Consider the following 22,040-nt stretch of genomic DNA (forward strand, 5'->3'; position numbering starts at 1 on the left):
GAGGAGAACTTCTTCAAGGTGGGCATCCTTTGAAGGATGCTCCACTCCGACCTATCACCATCACCTCTCACCTTCAGCTACCTATCTTATTCATAGCTACCTTTCCCCCAGCCCCACCCCACTCTCATTTATCTCTCACCTGCCACCCACCGCTTCCCCCCCCCCCCACCACCCTCCTTCAATTCCTGATGAAGCATTTATGCTTGAAACGTCGACTCTCCTGCTCCTCAGATGCTGCCTGACTGGCTGTAATTTTCCAGCGCCACACTTATTGATATTAGAAGATAAGTCATAAGTCAATGAGAAAAATGTTCATTTCTAGTTCATTTATTTCTGCTGGCTTTAGTAGTTTTTGTTTACATTAGTATTTGAAGCTTGAAATTCACTCAGTTTCTCACTTGCCAATTTTGTATTCTACCAAACCTGCAAAGCCAGGCCCAAATGAGAACATAGTAACATAATGTTCCACAGAAATTTACAGCAACGAAGCAGAACATGTAACCCAACTGATCATGCCAGTTATTTAAGCTCCACACTACCCTGCTCCTGTTATACTCTATCTCGCTTTATCCACAGGTCTCTTGTGCCTTATTTTCTGGTTCACGTCTATGTATTTATGTCTCAATAATTCTTGAAAACTAAGCTGAACATTCTTATCAGTCTCTAAGAAACATCTCCAATTCTTCACTCAAGTTTTAGAGACTGTATTGTACTTCGTTCTGGTTGCACGACAACGTGGAAATAACCTCACTACATTTTTCCCTATCCAGTCCTTTCAGTTTTTCTCTTTTCTGGATTAAAAACAGGAAAAGGTTCAACCTATTCAATTTTTTCGAATGATTGTGCCCTTATAGGTCTGATACTACTCCTATAAATAAATATTGAATCTTCCCCAGTGCTTTTATATCATATCTTTTGTAATTTTTTAGACAATCGACTCTGATCTCTGATGTGTTTTTCAAGTCTATTCCTTGCGAGAGGAACTCTTATGCAATGTCTTCCCTTTTTGTGGCTCGTAACCTGGTTGCTACTTTTTATGTTTTTTTAATTTGTGCCACATTTTGCACATCTACCTCACTTCGACTCTATTTTTCTAAGGAATAGACAACTTCCTTACAAAGTGTAGTGCCAAAAAATAGCTAATATTGAAATTCATTTGCCAGTTATTAGCCTACTCCATGATGTCAATATTGCATTTTGGGATATTTTGACAAATTTTCCACGGAAAGGATTGAAGAGAGAAAATGACTAGTTTTGAAGCACAATTGATCTCTAGAACTGAAGACTGAGGATGTACATCATCTTAACAAATCAGGAAAATACAAAGAGATAAAAGGAAAAGTAGCTCAACATCAGAAAAATGCTGATCCAGCAAAATTAAGTTACATGTTATAGGAAATAGAAACTGGTACTTCAAATAGCCTTTCATATTATGGAAAAAGAAGCACAGAAGATGTTTGTCAATTTATTTAAAAGGAAATTTGAAAGGAAACAGGATTGAGATTTGGAAGGTAGAGAAGTAGGTTTGAGGCTGGATAATGGGGTCACAAGGTGATGAGGAAAAAGTGAGGACTGCAGATGCTGGAGATCAGAGCTGAAAATGTGTTGCTGGAAAAGCGCAGCAGGTCAGGCAGCATCCAAGGAACAGGAGAATCCTGAAGAAGGGCTTATGCCCGAAACGTCAATTCTCCTGTTCCTTGGATGCTGCCTGACCTGCTGCGCTTTTCCAGCAACATATTTTCAGCTCACAAGGTGATGACCCAAGGCACTGCGTTGAAAAACTGGGTGGTGGATGATTTCTGAAAGTCACCAATCAACGGAAGCAAGTAGAAAGCAGCATAGCAGAAATCATTAAACAGCAAAAGAGTAGATCCCATCAAAACTAATATCAAAGCTGTGTATAGTGTAAAATGTTCTATGACTACATGTTGCCACAGTAAAGAACACTGCTTTCCTATTCATATTGCCAATCTCACTATCCACAATATTACCTCCCTCCCTCTCATTTACTTTCACTAACTTACAATCTTGTACCATACATTACTCTCCTCATACTTACATAATCACCACAAGTGCAATCTTTACTTCCCCACAAATCTTAGTATTGCTTATCAGCTTTGTGTCTTTATCAGGCACATTCACTAACCAACAACAAACATTTGCATATTGCAGTACATTTAACATCCAAAAACATTCCAAGTCATTTCACAGAACAATGATCAAATTCCCAGAAAAATATTACGATGGACAAAACAAACAACTGATCAAGGCTGGGGTCCTTCTTCACAGTTGTTTTTCTGGAATCATCTATGCTGATTCCCTTCTCATTTGGAATTGGAAATTTTTAAAATTTTGCTTCCAATTCCCACCCCGCCTTCACTGTCACTTGGTCCATCTCTGACCCATCCCTTTACCTCTATTTCTTTTTCTGGGGTTAGGCCTGTCAATGATGTATACTACAAACCCACAAACTCCCATAGTTACCACAACAATACATTATCACACCCTGTTTCCTGTAAGGACTCTACCACATTCTCCCAGTTTCACCATTTGCATTGCATCTGCTCTAACAATGCTACCCTTCCACAGGGGTGGCCTCAGAAATCTCCACTTTCTTCCTGAACTGAGGTTTTCCCCACTACCATGGTCGACTGGGCCCTTAGCTATGTTTGATCCATCTCCTGCACTTCTGCCCTCACCTCTGCATAAATTACTTAATTACCATCCCACCAGCATCGACATCCAAAGGATTGTAGGCCACCATACATTCCAAAGGGATCCCCTTTTCTCCTTTGTCAGCATTCTGCTTTCCCTCCAAGACACTCTTGTACACACCTCCTCCAATCCCAATATCTCCTCCTTCTCCCACAATTCTGACCTGTACAATTGCAGAAGGTGTCATACCTGTCTGTTTATCTCCTCCTTCCTCACCATCCAAGACTCCAGACAATACATTATTCAATCTAGGCTACCATATCGACTGCTGACAATGTGGTCTCCTCTACATTGGGGAGAGGAAACACAGGCTGGGTGACTGCTTTGCACAACACCTGTGCAAAAATGATCTTGAGCTTCCAGTTGCTTGCCACTTCAACACACCTCGATGTTTCCATGCCAACATTTCTGTCGCAGGCCAGCTGCAGTGTTCAAGCTACCCTCAGCACTAGCTGAAAGAGCAATGTTTCATTTTCCATTTGGGGACTCAGCAGCCTCTAGCATTCAGCATCAAGTTCAATAACTTCAGAGCCTGATTCCATCCTTCCATTTTGTTTTCTTACCCACACCACACACAATCCTGTTATGACCTAGGTTTGTTTTAGCATATTTGCCCATTCCCATGTACTTCTAGACCCATTGTCACATGATACAGGCTACATTTAGCACAGCTAATAAATTTTCTCATTCTAGACTATTTTTTATCTCTTATTCAGGTTTTGTAACATGCATAGAATATACAGAAATGCACATACATACATCCTCTTCTGTCCCAGCCTGTTATCCATTTCCCTCTATTATGTCTCCCTCTCTCTGGGCTCCATCTCCACCTACCCGGTCACTTCACCCCTTCCCCCAACTCCACTTTGGCTTCAGCATAAATACCAGTTTTTCCTAGCTACTAACAGTTCTGATTAAGAGTCACTGGACTTGAAATATTAATTGTCTTCTTCCCACAGCTTCTGCCAGACCTGCTGAATTTCTCCAGCAATTTGTTTTTTATTGCAATTGATCTTGAAGGTAGGTTTAAGTGGCACCTTTTATAAATCATAAATTGTGATGAAAGTTCATGATATATTACTGATCTTTTTAGTATAATCAACCTCCTTCTTTCTCAATTCATCCACTGCTGAAACTCACATCCATACACTGGTCATCTTTGCAATTAAGTATTCTAATGCTTTCTTGAATGACCTCACATCCTCCATGCTATTTGGACTTCCAAACATCATAAAACCTTTACATTCATTGTGATGATCTTTAACACAGAGGTAATTCATAAAAATTCTTTGAAAAAGGTCTGTAGAATCTGTAATTGCATTTATGAATGCTGAAAGGGACTTTCGAATTCACACGTGTGAACAGTAACTATTTTGAATAACAAGAAATACTGTCCATTTGATGTGTGATCCTTGACCTTACAGGAAGGAAATATAATGAAATCTGGTTGACAAAAATGAAATAATCTGCAAGGAGCTATATCTGCAAGAGGCGGAGAGCTGAAGACAGGATTAAATCAGCAATTATGAATTAGACAACTTCATTGCTCATGTTTCAGTTTTGTCAAAGCCAACTAGATCATTCAATGACATTTATTAAGGCCTTCTTGTGATGCAGTGGTGGGGTCCCTATCCCTGGATTGAAAGACCCGAATTCAAGTCCCACTGACTCCAGAGGTGTGTAATAACATATCTGAACAGGTTGATTAGAAAAATAGATTAAATAAAAGCAGTTAACTAAAGGAGCTTCTGTGGAATCTGTTCCACCTAGTTTGTTGTGAACCTAGCTAAGGAGATTTTGCACAAGTGTACCATTGGGTATAAATTGTTGCCTGCGAACTTAACTGAGCTATTGTTACATTTACTCAAAGACTAAACTGGAATGTTGCAAGAGTTTGTAATCTCATGAGGTATTCTTTTTGACTTTGTTATTCTATGTGTAATTTATTGTTGTTATTGCACATATTTGTTAATTCTTGCTTTAATTCAGATTTGTGCTGAAGTACAAATGATGAAAAGTGAAATTTTGTTGGTAATTTCTTTATTATGGGTCATTTAATAATTTTTTGTTATTCTCACTAACAATTCTCTCTCCCCACACCACCCACAACAACAGTGATCGTGGCAACGTCTTTTCCTGGCCAAATTCAAGTCATTCTTAACTCCTAACCTTATTGAATACTAATAGCCCAGGCCAACATTGCTTCCAATTTAATATTCTCATCCTTGAAGATCTCACCTCTCCCTCTCTCTATAACTGTTCCAGTCCTACAGCTCTACCAAAATATTTGCTTTTAATGCTCCTGACCTTCTTTGAACCCAATCACGGAGCTACTGCCTTCAGCTGTTAAGTTACCACAGACTGAAGTTCCCTTTAAACTTTTCATTTTTCTATTCCCTCACACGCTTTGACACCCTGCTTAAAAGCCATCTCTTTGATCAGATTACTGGTTACCCATCCTGAAGTCATTGATTTAGGTGTCATTTTTTTAAAAATCTGCTTCTTTGAATCAGACTGGGGTGGAGGAAAGCATTAGGACTGCTACTGGTGTGCTTCAGAAAAAAATTCTCAAACTTCCAATTGGTTTACACCTCAGTCAAATTTAGAACTGCTATTCCAGTCAAAGCAATAAGTGCAGAGGGAGCATTCCTATGTCCTCTGGGGATTTATTCGCATATGCAGTTTACAGAGAAAGAGGTATAGGATACTCATATTCGAAATTTGAATTTCTATTTTCTCTATCCAACTAATAAGGGCACAAAACAATCTGCATTTATATAACATTTGCTATGACTGTAGGCCATCCTAAAGCATCTCTATGTCAATTAGGCACATATTTTAAAATGTAGCCAATGTTATGCAGGGAAACAGGTAGTCAATTTGCATTGAGCAGCAGTCCTAGATACAGAAATACAATAAATGACCTAGCAATTCATCTTTGTAATATTATCAGAAAGGCAACTGTTGGCCAACAAAGTAAAATAATTTTACTGGACTTCTTTTAAGTGTGCCAAGAGAACGTGTGTGCCCACGTGAGAAGGCAAATGTGGCTTCTGAAAGATTGCTTCTTTGATTCAGAGGTGACATCACTGAACCAAGGCTTACAGTTTTTACTTCAAAACTATGAGTGTAAAAAATTCTATACTATTTACATTGGTCACTTTAATATGATCCAGCTATGTACCTACAATTAAAATAATTAGCTATAGACAAGACAAACACAAACAAAGGGCCAGATTTTCCAATGAATGGCAATCTCAGGCAGATTGTTTTTTGACCATCGCATCATAGAGCTTTTACGGCATGGAAAAAGGCTTTTTGCCCCATCATGTCTGTGCCAGTTATCAAGCATCTAATATTCTAAGTAGGAGCAAATTACTGCAGATGTTAAATCTATACAGAAAACAAAAAATGTTCGAGAACAGAGGGTCAAGCAGCATCGATGTAAAGAAAAACTAACATTCTAATCCTATTTCACAGCATCTTGTCTGTAGTCTTGTAGGCTATGGCTTTTCAAGTACTCAACTGCATAGTTCTTAAACATCTTGAGGATTTCAACCGTTACACTGCATTAGGCCACGAGTTCCAGTTACCTATAATCCTCTGGATGAAAAGTCTGTTTCTCAAATTCCCTCTAAACCTCCTGCTCCTTAACTTAAAACTGTGCCCCCTCCTACTAATGGGAAAACTTTATCCCTATCTACCTTATTTATGCCCTGCATAACTTTGTGCATCTCAATCAGGTCCCATCTCAGTCTTCTCTGTTCTAAGGAAACCAATCCCAGTGCATCTAGTCTCTCTTCATAGCCAAATCTCTATAGTCTGGGCAGCATCTAGGAGAATATCCTCCGCACTGTTTCTAGCACAGTTGGTTTCCTCTGCAACTCCGCACTATAGAAAACAGCTGTTGTAATAGATCGCTGTAGAAAATTGCTATCCCCATTTAGGAGAATGTTTGCATTATCCAAACAGCATTCACCATTTATCAATTGCATTACAGCCAATTTGTGTGACTGAAACATGCATTATACCAGAACGACCTGTACAATCACATGACTCACCTTCTCTCAGCCTAGTATAAATACCTCCCTATTTCTCCCTTTTTTTAGCTTTGACAAAGGGTCAGTTAGACTCGAAACATCAGCTCTTTTCTCTCCTTACAGATGTTGCAAGACTTGCTGAGATTTTCCAGCATTTTCTCTTTTTTTGGTTTCAGATTCCAGCATCCACAGTAATTTGCTCACATCCTTCTTATAGTGTGGTGACCAGAACTGCACCTAGTATTCCAGATGAGGATATCCAAAATTGATTAGAACTCCATCATTAGTTTCTTCAGCGTGTATTCAATGCCTCCACTAATAAAGGCAAGTATCCGATATAATTTCTTTAACACCTGTCCTTCTTCCTTCAAGGATCAATGGACATGTGCACCAAGGTCCCTGACATCCTCAAGCCCTACCATCCAATGTGAATTCCCTTGCTTTGTTAGTCCTCCAAAAATTCCATCAACTCACATATCTCAGGGTTAAATTCCATATGCCATTGTTCTGTCCATCTGACCAGGCCCCTTGTCTTCATGAAAAAAAACTAGCTCCCAATTCCATTTAGGGCTCTCTCAGAAATGTAGAGCCATACTTTCATTCTAACAGTTCTTTCATAGTGTAGAACCATCAGAGGAGGAGAAATCACATCCTATTTTCAAAACAATGAGCTGCTGTATTTTGAAATTTAAAAGCCATGATAGCCATTTTGACAGCTGCTGTCAAATGTTAGCTACATAATAAGATAAGATGTTAGGGTGTTAGAGGGCAGGTGCCAAATGGGTAGGGTGCCAAGACAGAATACCAGATGACTAAGATGTAGAGTGGCAGGTAAATAGGCTGCCAGTTGGGGAAGCAGTAGGCAGGATGCCAGATGGACAGGGGGTGCCAATTAAGTACCAAGTGCTTAAGGTTTCAGGTAAAAAGCATGCCAAATGACACAAAAGTGTGTGCAGTGAAGAAGGTGCCATGGGTGGAGTAGGGGCAGAGTTCCACGTACGTAATATACCAGATGAATAGGGGCAGGATGTCAAGTGGAAAGGCTTTAGGGAGCCAAGTGGATAGGGTGCCACAGTAAAAGTGACAAGGTAAATGATGCAGTGTTCTGTGTATGTTCGGGTGGGTAGAGAAATTGAGTCTGGTGGATGGAGTAAGGGAGACAAATTGTCAGGTCGGATCCTGGGGAAGGGAGTTTGGCTCCTGGGGGAGACACAGTGAGTCAGGCTTTGGAAGTTTAAGAGGTCTGGAGAAGAAAAATGGGTAAGATAAGTAAGGAGTCTGTTGAATAATTATTCAGGAGGTAGACTATGTATTTAATACTCTTAACTTTTCCTGAGTGACAATTTACTTCATTTCAACATAATCCACCAAAGTATCTCATAAATGGAGGTTTCCATGCTTAGAGGAATTGTCCAATGAAAAATTCCTATTTTTGGGCAATGCCTTCCAAGCTACAATGGGAATTCCGCAGGTTCCCAATGTGCAACTTCTGTTTACACTGGCTTAACAACTGACTGGCTAGTGGAAAGTCCAGGCCAATTTGTTCTGTAATTATGTTGAAAGTTCCACAGCAGATGAATAGGAATGTAATGGAATCAGTAATAGTTTGATGTTAATGATTTTAGCCATGTCCACAGGATCACTATTTGAACGTGTCCAAAGGTATGAAACAGAAACAAGCAAATGTTGCATCCATCAGTTGTTTTAAAAAAAAATGCTTTCAAATTTTCTGAAATTCATGTTTAATTATGATCAAGAAATGCTGCAAAAATTCTCCAGAGTTTCTTACAGAATATGTTGGGATTATTATTTTATATAGCCTGAAAGAGTATTTTGTTTTGAGTTACACTAGGACATACTTTTGCCCATTGCACCAATATTGGAACAATGAAAGATATTGAACCCACTGAGGTCAATTCACACCCAATGTAAGAGCGAGCTTTTATTCAATGAATTAGTCTGACAGGGAGGCCTTGCTGGCCACCGGACCATGAAAAAGTGTAGGTCATTCAGCCTGTTGAGCCTGCTCCACCAGTTTGCGTATGACTTATCATCTACTTCCATATCATTTTCCAATTCTGTCGCCAAATCTCTTTACGTCATTTGTATTGAGAATTAGGTTCATCTCTACCTTAAACATACTCAACCCTCTAGGGTACAGAATTCCAAAGATTCACAACCCTCTGTGTAAATATATTTAGAGTCATTGAGTCATAGAGATGTACAGCAAGGAAGCAGATCCATTTCTCCTCATCTCAATCCTAAATGTCTTCCCTGTATTTTGAAATTGTGTCCCCTGATTCTAGACTCCCCAGCCAGTAGAAACAACTTATCTGCATCTACAAAAAGACCACAAATAAGAACAGAAATAGGCTGTTCAGCCCCTCAAGCCTGCTGCACCATTCACGAGGATCATGGCTAATCCAACTTGCCTCATACCCACTTTTCTGCATTTTCCATAGAACCCTCAAATTTTCCAATTGATCAAGAATCTCTCAGCCTTAAGTATACACAAGCATCTGCCTTCATGGCTCTCTGTGGCAAAAACTTGTAACCTTCTGAGAGAAGAAATTTCTTCTCATCTCAGTATTACACTGATGTCCCTTTATTGTGAGGCTTTGCCCTCTGGTCCTAAGCCTTCCCATGAGGGAAAATATATCTGGAGCATTTCACCCTGGCAAGCCCCTTAAGAATCCTATTGTTTCAATGAGATCACTTCTCATTCTCATAAACTAATGAGTAGAGTCCCAACCTATTCAGCCTTTGCTTATAAGACGAACTCTGCATACCAGGAATCATCCTAGCGAATCTTCTCTGAACTGCCTCCAATAAAATGATATATGTTCTTAAACCAAGGGGCCATAACTGCTCACAATACTCCAGATATGGTCTCATCAGCACATTATATAGTTGCAGTAAGACTTCTCTACTCTATTATTCCAATCTTCTTGAAATAAGGGCCAACATTCCATTAGCCTTCCTGATGCCCTGCTGTACCTGTGCGCTAGCTTTGTCCTTCATGGACAAGTACCTCAAGTCCATTTGTGTTGCAGTTTTCCTCCATTTAAATAATATTCTGTCTTTTCTTCTCCCTTACAAAATGAAAATCTTCACATTTTCCTACATTATATACAATTTGCCAACTTTTTGTCCACTTACATAAACTACCAATATCTCTCTGTATACCATTTATATGCTTCCTGCAACCCGCCTTTCCACCTGCTTTTGTTTTGTCTGCAAATTTGTCCTTCCTTCCTCCAAAGCATTAATATACATTGTAAACAGTTGTGATCCCAGTGGAACTTCACTGGTTACAGGCTACCAACCTGAAAAACAATCCCTTATACCAACTTACTGTTTCTTGCCTATTAATATCTCCAACACCATGGGCTCCTGCCTTATGACTTAACCTTTTGTGAGGTACCTTGATGAAAGCCTTCTGCAAATTTAATTTTTTTAAGATTCACTCTTGGGGAATGGGCATCACTGGATGGCCAGTACTTACTGCCTGTCCTTAATTGCCCTTGAGGTAGTGATGAGAAGCTGCCTTCTTGAACTGCTGCAGTCCACATGCTGTAGGTTGACCCACAATTCCCTGAGGAGGGAATTCCAGGATTTTTCCAGTGATAGCGAAGTCAGGATGGTGAGTGGCTTCGAGGGGAGATTGCAGGTAGTGGTGTTTCATTGTATCTGCTGCAGATGGGAGGGGTCATAGGTTTGGGAGATCCTATCTTAGGATCTTTGGTGAATTTCTGAAGTCTCGTACATAGTACACACTGCTGCTATTGAATGTCAGTGGTGGATGGACTTGGTGTTTGTGGATGCAGTATCAATCAAGTGGGCTGCTTTGTCCTGCACGGTGTCAAGCTTCAAGTGTTTCTGGAGCCGTATCCAACCAGGCAAGTGGGGAGTATTCCATCACACTCCTGACTTGTGCCTTGTAGATGACGAACAGACTTTGTGGAATCAGGAGGGGAGTTACTCGCTGCAGTATTCCTAGCTTTTTATCTGCTCTTGTAGCCAATGTGATTATGTGTTGAGTCAAGTTGAATTTCTTATCAATGGTAATCCCCAGGATGTTGATGGTGGGAATTTGGTGATGATAACATCATTGAATGTCATGGGCAAGTGGTTAGATAGTCTCTTATTGGAAATGGTCATTGCCTGACATTTGTGTGGCACAAATGTTACTTGCCATTTGTCAGCCCACAGTGAAAATTGTCCAGATCTTGTTGCACTGAAAATGAACTGCTTCAGTATCCGAGGAGTCATGAATGGTGTACTCAATGAATATCCCCAGTTCTGACCTTATGATGGAGGGAAGGTCATTGATGAAGCAGCTGAAGATAGTACTGAAGATTTGTGCTACAGAACTTACCACTCCCTAACGAACCTCTTCTGGGGACAGTGATAACAATGGCATCTACCCAATAATGTGGAAAATGCCCAGGTATATCCTGTACACAAGAGGGCATTTTTGTTTTTAAACAGAGACTGATTCCTGTGTAGAATGAACTTCCGGGGAAGTGGTGGATGTGGGTACAGTTGCAATGTTTAAAAGACATTTAGCTGATGACATGAATAAGAAATGTTTGGAGAGATATGGGCCAAGCTCAGGCAAGTGGGACTATTTTAGTTTGCGATTATTGTCGGCATGGACTAAAGGATCTGTTTCTGTGCTATATGACTCTACAAATCTAACCCAGCCAAATAACTACTCCCAGTTATGAGTAAAGTGATGGAAGGCTTCATCAGCAGTGCTAACAAGCCGCACTTGTAATGTTGAATGACATGGTCAAGAAAATTTATGGCCATGATTTATAGCTTAGATTAGATTATTTACAGTGTGGAAACAGGCCCTTCAGCCCAACAAGTTCACACCGACCCGCCGAAGTGCAACCCATCCAGACCCATTCCCCTACATTTAGCCCTTCACCTAACACTACAGGCAATTTAGCACAGCCAATTCACCTAACCTGCACATTTTTGGACTGTGGAAGGAAACCGAAGCACCCAGAGGAAACCCACACAGACACGGGGAGAATGCGCAAACTGAGGCAGGAATTGAACCCGGGTCTCTGGTGCTGTGAGGCAGCAGTGCTAACCACTGTGCCACCGTGCTGCCCCAATATAGTCAATACATTTTGTCAATGTAAATCGTCCACATACAAGTTAATGTGATAAACAATGTCTTTAGCCTGTGCTACATGAATGCCTATTTAATGCTATTTCTCCTTGAAGAGTGCCAAGGAAAATTAAAACACTCAGTATACCCACTCTAGCAGCGAGGGCAGCCATTTTTCAACTTGACTGCGTATTTGGGATTTGAATGAAAGTGAAGACAACACATCTATCTATAGAATTGCTGATGAATCTGGGTGACCCTCCAAACTTTCATGTTCTTTTCTGCCTTTCCTTTGCTATCAACTCAACTGGCTTTGATCCTCCCCACATTCCCACCCAACTCTTTTTTTGAACTGCTCATCTCCCCACTTGACCCTCTCAGCTTAGCCATGTGAAACATCATCGTGCACTACACACTCCTACAAAGCCACAGCAGTGTTCGCAATCATTGAAAGATCCTGCACTGCATTTCCACTTGTCTCCCATGCTCTATCCTCTCTCACCATTATATGTTTGGTTACAACCTAGCAGCAGTATTACAATGAAAGATGGTAGTGTGCTCCAAAGTGTGAGATTTTAAAATGGTGATCTGTATTCAAAGAGAGTTGGAGATGTATTTATGTTGGGATACAACTACAGCAAATCTGATGCCAAGCTCGGTGGACAAAGGATGCAAGTGGTTACCCTCCTCATGGAGCATTCTCTGAAGTGTGAAGACTATTGGCCTGAAGGAGCAAGCTGCAAGCTGGAGCCAACAGGTGCCCATTTAGACTTTCAAGTTGAAAATTGTTACTGTATAACTTCCCTCTGCTATGTGGGAGAAGAGCAAATTGGAACAAATAAGGCAAAAATATGTAATAGTAATATGTTAAATCAAGCAAGTGGACCACTCAATACTCAATGGCAAGATACTTGTCTTGCCATTCAATCCTTGGGTGTAACACCAAATTTTGTTTTGGCAACATTAGAAGCTCATTCTTCAAATCTTGCCATATTTTATGAAGTCTAACTGACTCAACATTGCCCAAGTCATATAGGGATGGAATGATTCTGTGCAAACTATTTTTTCAGAAATTTTGAATTCTATTAGGAAATCTGCTCTGTCCAATTTTTAAACAGAGTCTTACAGCATAGAAAAGAGGTCTTTTGGTTATCAAAGCATCCATCTATTTCATTCAAATTTCCAGCACTTGACTCATAGCCTTGGAAGCTATGGTGCCTAAAGTGATCATGTTAATATTTCTTTAAATTTTGTGATTATTCTCACCTCAACCATCCAGTCCAACAGCAAGTTCCACATACCAACCACCTTCTGGGTGAAAACATCCTTACTTAAATTCCCATGCATCACAGGCTTCCAGTCATAAAAACAACCTTCGATCATCACACTCTACCTCCTGCCATTCAGCCATTGTTGGATTAATTTTGCCAAATTGACTTGGATCCCATAGGCTCTTAATTTTTGACCAGTCTCTCATGCAATACATTGCCAAAAGCCTTATTAAAATCCATGTTGACAATATTCATTGTGCTACCTGCATCCATACATCTTGTCATATGATCTCCCTCTACAAAGCCATGTGGAGTATCCTTAATTAATCTTTGCCTCTCTAAGTGAAGAGTAATTCTGTCCTTTGAAATTCTTCTCAATAGTATTCCTACTATTGATGTTAGACTCACTAGCCTATTACTCCATAGACTTTCCCGATCACACTTCTTAAATAATGGTGTTGCTGTCCTCAGTCCTCTGGCACCTCTCATGTCCAGAAAAGATTTGAAAATTAATCTAAGAGCCTTGCAATCTTGTCCTTTGCCTCTCAAATAGGATAAATCTCATCTGGACCTTGAGTTCTATCCAATTTTAAGCCTTTGAAACCCACTAATACCTTCTCTTTCTCAACTGTAATTTGCTCAAGTGTATTATAATCCTCTTTATTTCTATTCCTGCATCATTCTTCTCGATCAAAATACAGATGTAAAGAACTCATTTAAAACCTTACCCATGTCTCTAGGTTCTACAGACAGGTTGCTACTTAGGTCCCTACTGGACCCAATCTTTCCCCAGTTTTTTTCTTTTTTTCCTGCCATTAATAGATTTATAAAATGCCTTTGAACTTTCCATTATTCTGTTTACTGCTGCTTTTTCTGCCTCACCTTCACTAATTTATTTTTTAAACTAATCCCTGTACTTTCTAAATACCTCTAGAGATTCTGATGCTCTGAGGCCCCAGTATCTGCCAGAAGCTTCTCTTTTTTTCAATTCTATAGAGATGTCCAGGCTTCTCTGAAATTTTTGGCTCCATTTTTCACCAGCACAGGAACTGAAGGCCCATCTTCACCCTTTTCGGTCACTATCACAGAAATGTTCTTCCACTGACAATTCTTTGTTCCCTAAAACTAAATTCAGCACTGCTCTGTCTCTTGTAGGATTTCCTATATTCTGTCTTAAATAGCTCTCTTGAATACATTTTAAGAATTCCATCCCATCTAAGCCTTTCACACATTGTCTATCCAAGTTAATATTAGGGAAATTGAAATCCCTCATATAAAAACCAAAAGAATTGCAAATGCTGGAAATCAGAAACAAAAACAGAAATTGCAGGAAAGGCTCAGCAGGTCTGGAAGCATCTTTAGAATGAAACCAGAGTTAACTTTTTGGGTTCAGTGACCTTCTATTTTTGAAATCTTCTGCTCCTCTTACCCATAATTTTTACACTTCTCTGAAATTTGCCTTCACATCTACCCCTCACACCCTTTCACACTTTTTGGGGGTCTAAAGTACACTCCCAATAATATAATTGTTCTCTTTTTAAGTTCTATCGACATGGCCTCAACTGAGGAGCTTTCTTCCACTGCTTATTGACTCTTTGATCAACACTGTAACATCCCTCCTCTTTTATAACCTCTCTGTTTCAAAAGAAAAGTTGGTAATATATTTTTTAAAATGGTTGGTTTATGGGGAAAATTTACCAGAACTAAATTATTGAACTTTCAAACGGTCTACATAAGCACAGAGCCTCTTTTTTGTGCCAGATCTTTCTATGATTCTGTAACTAATAAGGAGTAACAGGATTGAAAAAATAAGTTAATCTGTTGTCTTACAATCAGTATTTATAAATTGATAGGTAATAGTGTCAAAATAAATCTGAGAGGGGTTGATTCAGTCCTGCTGCAGTGGGATATTGTAAACAATGAAACTGAATATTAAAAATCAAATATCAGATTCCATACCTACCCAGAGCAAGATCACACAACATCACAGATTATTAATAATAAATTATTCCTAAAACAACTGCATGTTTCATGAGGATTTTGCATCTTATTTTCCTGTTTCTTTTACTGCCTGTTCTCTCTGTACCAACAGAGAAACCGGCTCCCATTATTGCACAGTTATGGCATTGTTCCTTTATCTGCCTAGAAAATAAAGCCAAAATATTCCAATTATATTTTCTTCCAAAGATTTAGTGATGCTGCTGCTGAATACAGTGCCCTTACTACAGCTTCTGTGTAGAAAATACAGAAAAATAGAGCAGTGATATTATGTGGCTTTCACTATCCCAGGAAAGAAAGTTGGGATGCATTTTACATCAATATGGAGTTATTTCAGATGACATCAATAATGCAAAATGAGAGGTGATGAATCCCTGGCATATTTGCATTCTCCTGATTATTATTTATATTGATTTCAAGGAAAGTGGAAATTTGGATATTTAAAACAAATTGTGAATTGATTATAAATTTTTCAAATTATCTGAGTCAAATGACACAGGAGTTAGAAATGCATGATGCAGGAGTTAGAAAAGAGGAACTACAATGCGGACACAATGTGAAAACAGAAAGGTTAATGAAGGATGAATGGTAATGCTGCAAGAATGGAAAAAGATGAAAAGGGATTTGCACACTGGTCAACTGGTTGATATGAAATGTAAAATAATATTTAATTAATATAATTGTATCAAACGAACAAGGAACGAAAATATTAAGATTCTTGGAAAACTGGAAAAATTTAAATAAAACAAATGCAAACGAAAGTATGAGATAACATTAAGGCTAAAAATACTGAAGACAATTGTGAGAAATAAGCAGCTTTACCAAGAGAGGAAAAAGAAACAGTGACAAGAGTAAGTCATTTAGCCTCATCAGCCTGTTCTGCCATTCAATGACATCACGGCTGATCTGTGACTCAATTCCATGTACAGGTTGTTCAGCTATAATGCACGTTTTGTCAATATGAGTTTGCTGTAACAGGATTGACGAATAGGGGATGCTGTTTCTACAGCTCGAACTTTTTACACCTATGTTGGCAAGAACGTGATTGTATCATGAACACTAAGTGTTATTTGTTTTGCGCAATTCTTGTATAGCTTGGGGGTCACTAAAGAATGCGACTATTGCACTATAGAAAAAATGACTTTACATGTCTTTGTCCCATAATCCTTTAATATGTTTGGTGAACAAAAGTATACAAATCTTTATTTGCTATTATACTAATCTATAATAACTTTAGGCCAATTAGTCTGATGTCAATCATGTATTAACTCTTCGAATCCTATCATTCAATCTTAAATTATTAAGCATTTAATGATGCATAAGTTAATAGATCAGATAGGATATGTTAGGCATATGTGCTGATGTCTTAGAATCATAGAGTCTAAGAGTCTGTACCATGGAGACAGGCCCTTTAGTCAAAACCTAGTCCATGCCAAAACGTCCAACCATGCTAACCTAATTTACCTGCATGAAAAGGAAATGCAGATAATGTCATGGATATGAATTTTCAGATGAAATTTGATAATGTGTTGGGAAGAAAAGTATTAAAATGTGTTTTGAAATGAGGATAGAATGTTGGATAAAGGACAGAAAACAGAGTAAGGCAAATGAGAATTATTCAAATTGGCGAAAGTGTGGAATTGATGCAACAAAGCATTATTACTGGATCCACTTCAGTTCAAAGTTTTTAAAAAGATGATGGGTACATTAGGAACTATAAACAGAATTGCAGCATTTTCTGATAACACAAAAGGAGAACAAGGAAAACTATAAAAGTCTTCAAGATATGATCGGGGCGGCACGGTGGATCAGTGGTTAGCACTGCTGCCTCACAGCGCCAGGGATCCTGGTTTGATTCCAGCCTTGAGTGACTGTCTGTGTGGAGTTTGCACATTCTCCCTGTGTCTGCGTGGGTTTCCTTTGGGTTCGCCGGTTTCCTCCCACAATCCAAAGATGTGCAAGTCATGTGAATTGCCCATAATCTTAGGTGCATTAGCCAGGGGTAAATGTCAGGGAATGGGTCTGGATGGGTTATTGTTCGGAGGGTCGGTGTGGACTGAATGACCTGTTTCCATACTGTAGGGAATCTAGGTAAAAAAGATTAATATGGAATGACATAAAGCAATACATTTTCAGGGCAACATTGAGTACAGGTGGGGGATAAGTGACGAGGAGTGAGAAGGTGTAATTTCCTGAGAGCTGACTGACAGTTGATACAGCCATATATAAAAGTAAACAATATTTTAAAATTTATAAATGACAATATTCATATAAATGACAATGAATTAATGACAACACATCTGTCAGGCCACATTTAAGACTTCTGTGTGTCATGTAGGGTATCAAATCATAGAAAACATTTTATAACTAGAAAGAACTCACCATATACATGTCCTAAGGCAATGCCAGATATAAGATGATTATAGGGAAGGAAAACTACAGTTAGAGAAGAGTGATTTGAGATACTGTACAGGATAGTTTCCATTGGAGCACAGAAGGTTAATGGGAATTTAAAATCATGAAGGATGATGATAAAATTAAGCAGACCATTTGACCTAAATGTGAAGTCAGTGACAAGGAGTCATCAATTTAAAACATCATGAAGAATTATTATTGAAGTTATAAGTTAAGTGGAATTTCTTTACACAGATTGTTGTTTATCATGAATGATTTGCTACAGCGAATAAGCAAGGGTGTAACATCGGCGACTGTATTGTTTATAGAGAACATTTTCAAAACTCTAAATGATAGAAATATTGAGGAGCATAAAATGTAGGCAAAACATAAAGGGCTTTCATCAAATTGCTCCTGCAATCAGCCTACATAGAGATGAACAATCAAATAGCTTCTGTCACTTCTGTAAACACTCTTGGTTTATTATGGAACTGAACATATGATAACATGTAAAATTTCTCAGGAAAATATCTTGATTTGTATCATGCCCAAAGATCTAAACCATGAATGGACCAAATGATATTAAGTCCTAATGACTGGATAAACTAAAATGTACCACTGCAGGAAGAAAACCACTACTGATGGATTTTTTTCATACAGCGATCTGTTTAAAATACTGTACATTATTTACAGAAATGAAGACAATTATCACATTTGAAATGTTAACACTGTTGCCATGGTCAAATGTTCGATGCATTATTTGGAGAATGGAAAGGGAAACAAGTGGTAGCCAATTTCCATAAAACAGCATTGTTATAACAAGCTGTCAGTTCCCTGCAAATAGCTACAGATTTTAAACTGATTACCTATTCAAGTGATTGAATTGAAAGAAACAATGAGAATAATTTTTGTCGCACTACCGCACTTTTCAGTCTACACTTCCATCACTCCAGAAATGTATAAACTATTACCTCAATTTAAAAACCACAAATATATTTGTATGTTGCAACTGGCTGAAAACACTAAACACACATCAAACTGGAAAGCTATATGACTCCAAAGGTTGGCTAGACATCTGGATACTGTGATAAAATCTGTTGAGATAACTTTTGTTTAAAATGTTCAAACATCCAATTAAAAGCTAAAAGGATGAACGGCAACCATTTTTCTTTTTAGAACTTTTTAACTGTAACAAATAAACTAACAGCACTTTGGATTAAACATTATTGTTTCTGTAGTGTCTTACAGATTGGATTTTAGAGACGAACATTTCTTTTCTCAGACATCACGCTCACCAAGGTATTATGATCCTGATAGCCAACAGTTCACAACTGCTCCAGCTGTCAAAGTATTCCTGTTGCGAATTCATTCTGAAGTCAGACTGTCAAATAGGAAACCTGACACCAATCATTTTACCTAATATTAGATCTATTTATCAAATTCAGCATTACATCTGTCTGCCTATTTAAAGTGTCTCAGCACAACTTTTGCCATTTTTTGAGAATTAAAAATAGTATTTAGCAAATAGACAGCACATTAAAGAAGCACAGTAACTGGAACAAAATAATCTCAATTTCTTGGATTTTTCAATGAACATCAAAAAGGTATTCCATTCCAATCTAGACAGCCTTTCCTCTCCCAAAGTGTTGATTATCAGGCAAGAGCAAAACAACAGATCAAAATTTCTTGAGTCTACACAGAGATTCAGTGACTCTTCAGTAAAGTGGCAGCAATTCATACACATAGATTGCCTTCATCTTGTTACATGATCACAGCAGATATTTTAGGTCAGAAGTACCCTTTTTAAATCCATTTTTAGTCCATGAAGTCTTAGTTATCAAGGTAAAATGACGTTGAATAGTCCCTTTTCACTACAATCACAACAATGGTCACTCTTACCAATACTATTGACATGCAAATATCATCTGTGACAGGTATATTGGTGTGGACAAGGTCATGTCGGCTTTTCCTCGTTAACTATCTCACCACCAGTAACAGGCCAGGTCTAAGAAACATAACTAACCTGACAGCTTAGTCAGTGGTAGTGCTACCAAGCCACTTCTGATGATAGACATCAAAGTTCTCCACCTAAAGCATAATCAACTTCAATGCCTCTTGTAAGTAGTATGAAAAAGTAATGATTTATCATCTTAGGAGAGAGGGGAGAGGAGGTAATCGGTAGAAAGTTTCATTTTATTCCTGTTTGATTTGATACTATGAGACTATGAGACTTCATGGTGTCCAAACAAATATTGAGGACTCCTGGAGAAAATGCTTTCTGACTGTCTACCCCTGTCCCAACACCTGTGGTTAGTCTGTCCTACAGGTGGAATAGGACGTTTCCACGGATGGTACATTTTTTATAAAGTATGATTGGTTAAGTGTGGCTATATCAGACTCTAGCTCAACCAGTCAGTGGGACAAGCTCTCCCACTGTTGGCACAAGATTCCAAATGTAATCAAAAAGGATACTGCAGGGTCCACGGAGCTAAGTATGCAGTTGTTATTTCTGATGTTTAAGACACTATTTTTTCATTCCCTTGAGGCTCTGAAAAAAATCTTGCCTTCTCATTGCTACTGCAAGTTCACATACAAGACCATAAGAATTGCGGCAGAAATAGGCCATTCAGCCAGACAAATCTGCTACACCATTCAGTGAGATCATGGCTGATCAGATCATCTTCAGCTGCACTTCCCTGCCTTTTCCTCGTAACACTTGATTTTCCTTAAAAATCTCTCTCAGCCTTGAACATATTGATTGATCTAATCTTGACAACCCATTCATTAGCCTCTGAGAGAAGAAATTTTTCACTATCTCTGTATTAAACGGGAGATCCTTTATTCTAAGATTAGGCTCTCTGGTCCTAGGCCCCCAAAAGGGGACAGAAACTTTCCTCGGACACCTCATCAAGTGTCCTAAGAATCTTGTATGTTTCAAAAAGGTCACCTCTCATTCTTATAAACTCCACTGAGTGCAGATCCAATCTACTCATGCTATCAGAAAACAACCTCTCTATACCCGGATCAACCTACTGAACCTTCTCCGGACTGCTTCCAAAGCCAGCATATCTTTCCTTTTTTTAATTAAGTCAGGGTATGTGAGCTCCACTTGCTAGGCCAGCATTTATTACCCATTCCTAGTTGTCTTTGAGGTGATTAATCTGCAGTTCATTTGGTATAGGTACATACTCAATACTATTAAGGAGGGAATTTAAGGATTTTGACACAGTGACCGTGAACTAATGGCAATATATTTCTCAGTCAGAATAACATATGGCTTACAGAGGAACTTGCAGTTGGCAGTACACACTTAATTTTTGCTTTTTTTAACACTACATTGCAACATGAATAAATAAAAATGTGCTTGAATGCAGAATCTAACAAAGCACAAGTCAGGAATGTGATGAAACTATCTCCACTTGCCTGAATGATTACAGCTCCAACAACATTCAAGAAGCTTGACACGATCCCAGACAAAGCAGGCCACTTGATAGGCTCCACGTCCACAATTACCTACTTTCTCCACCATTGATGCTCAATAGCAGCAGTGTGTATCAGCTACAAGATGCACTGAAGATTTTCACCAAAAGTATCCTGACAGTTCTTTCCAGACCCAGAACCACTTTGATATCGAATGACATGGGCATTAGATCAGAGGAAAACCACCAGCTGCAAGTTCTATTTCAAGACACTCACTATCCTGACTTGAAAAATATATTGTTGTTCCTCCAGTGTCATTGGGTCAAAATCCTAGAATTCCCTCTGCGACGGCATTGAGAGTCTACATACAGTACACGTACTGAAGTGATTCAAGAAGGCTGCTCACCACCAAATTTTCAAAGAAATTAAGTGTAGGCAATAAATGCTGGCTCAGTCAGCGATGCCCACATCCTATGAGTGAATTTTTAAAAAACTTTAGGACATGCCAAAGTTTTCTCCAACTGGTGAAGTACATATGAATAGGTACTGCTACGTTGTAGCAAATATAGCAGCCAAGCTGCATACAGCAAGACCTCAAACAAATGAAATCTATTATAGTAATATGGGTTAAATGAGTTATTTTGCCAAAGCACCAGAAAGAATCCTCTTGGTCTTTTTCAAAATTGTAGGATTTACTTTTACTTTCACTCGAGCAGAAAGCTGAAGCTTCAGTTTAACATCTTGTTCAAAAAGATTTCCTCAGTACTGCACTGAAATCTAAGCCTGAATACGTGCTCATGCTTTTAGACCAGGATCCGAAGTGCAATTTTCTTACTGAGGGGGAGGAAGGTAACAAATTGACCCACAGCATTCATTTCTTCCAAGTTTCATGCTTACATCACATGATTCCACACAAAATGATGTAGTCCGAAGTTACAGGCAGCAAGACATCTACGCCACTCAAATGCCAGGCAATGACCATCTCTGACAAAGAATCTAACCATCTCTCCATGACATTCAATGGCATTACCATCAATAATAATCAGAATCCTTGGGGTTACAATTGAGCAGAAACTG

The 22,040-nt window shown here is 38.8% G+C and overlaps 1 protein-coding gene across 3 annotated transcripts in view; it reads right to left on the reverse strand.

The window, feature by feature from the left end:
• inpp4b (inositol polyphosphate-4-phosphatase type II B) overlaps positions 1 to 22,040 on the reverse strand; it is a 940,291-nt gene that overhangs the window by 518,707 nt on the left and 399,544 nt on the right. Inside the window, exon 1 of one of the 3 annotated variants that reach the window (XM_072584133.1) lies at positions 20,967 to 21,039. The exons of the other annotated variants lie outside the window; for them this stretch is intronic. The gene's annotated coding sequence lies outside the window, so the exon portion shown is untranslated. Of the gene's footprint in view, positions 1 to 20,966; positions 21,040 to 22,040 lie in introns of those variants that run through there. 3 annotated transcript variants of the gene reach the window in all.

The sequence above is a fragment of the Chiloscyllium punctatum genome, chromosome 14 (assembly GCF_047496795.1).
Source record: "Chiloscyllium punctatum isolate Juve2018m chromosome 14, sChiPun1.3, whole genome shotgun sequence".
Classification (NCBI taxonomy): Eukaryota; Metazoa; Chordata; class Chondrichthyes; order Orectolobiformes; family Hemiscylliidae; genus Chiloscyllium; species Chiloscyllium punctatum.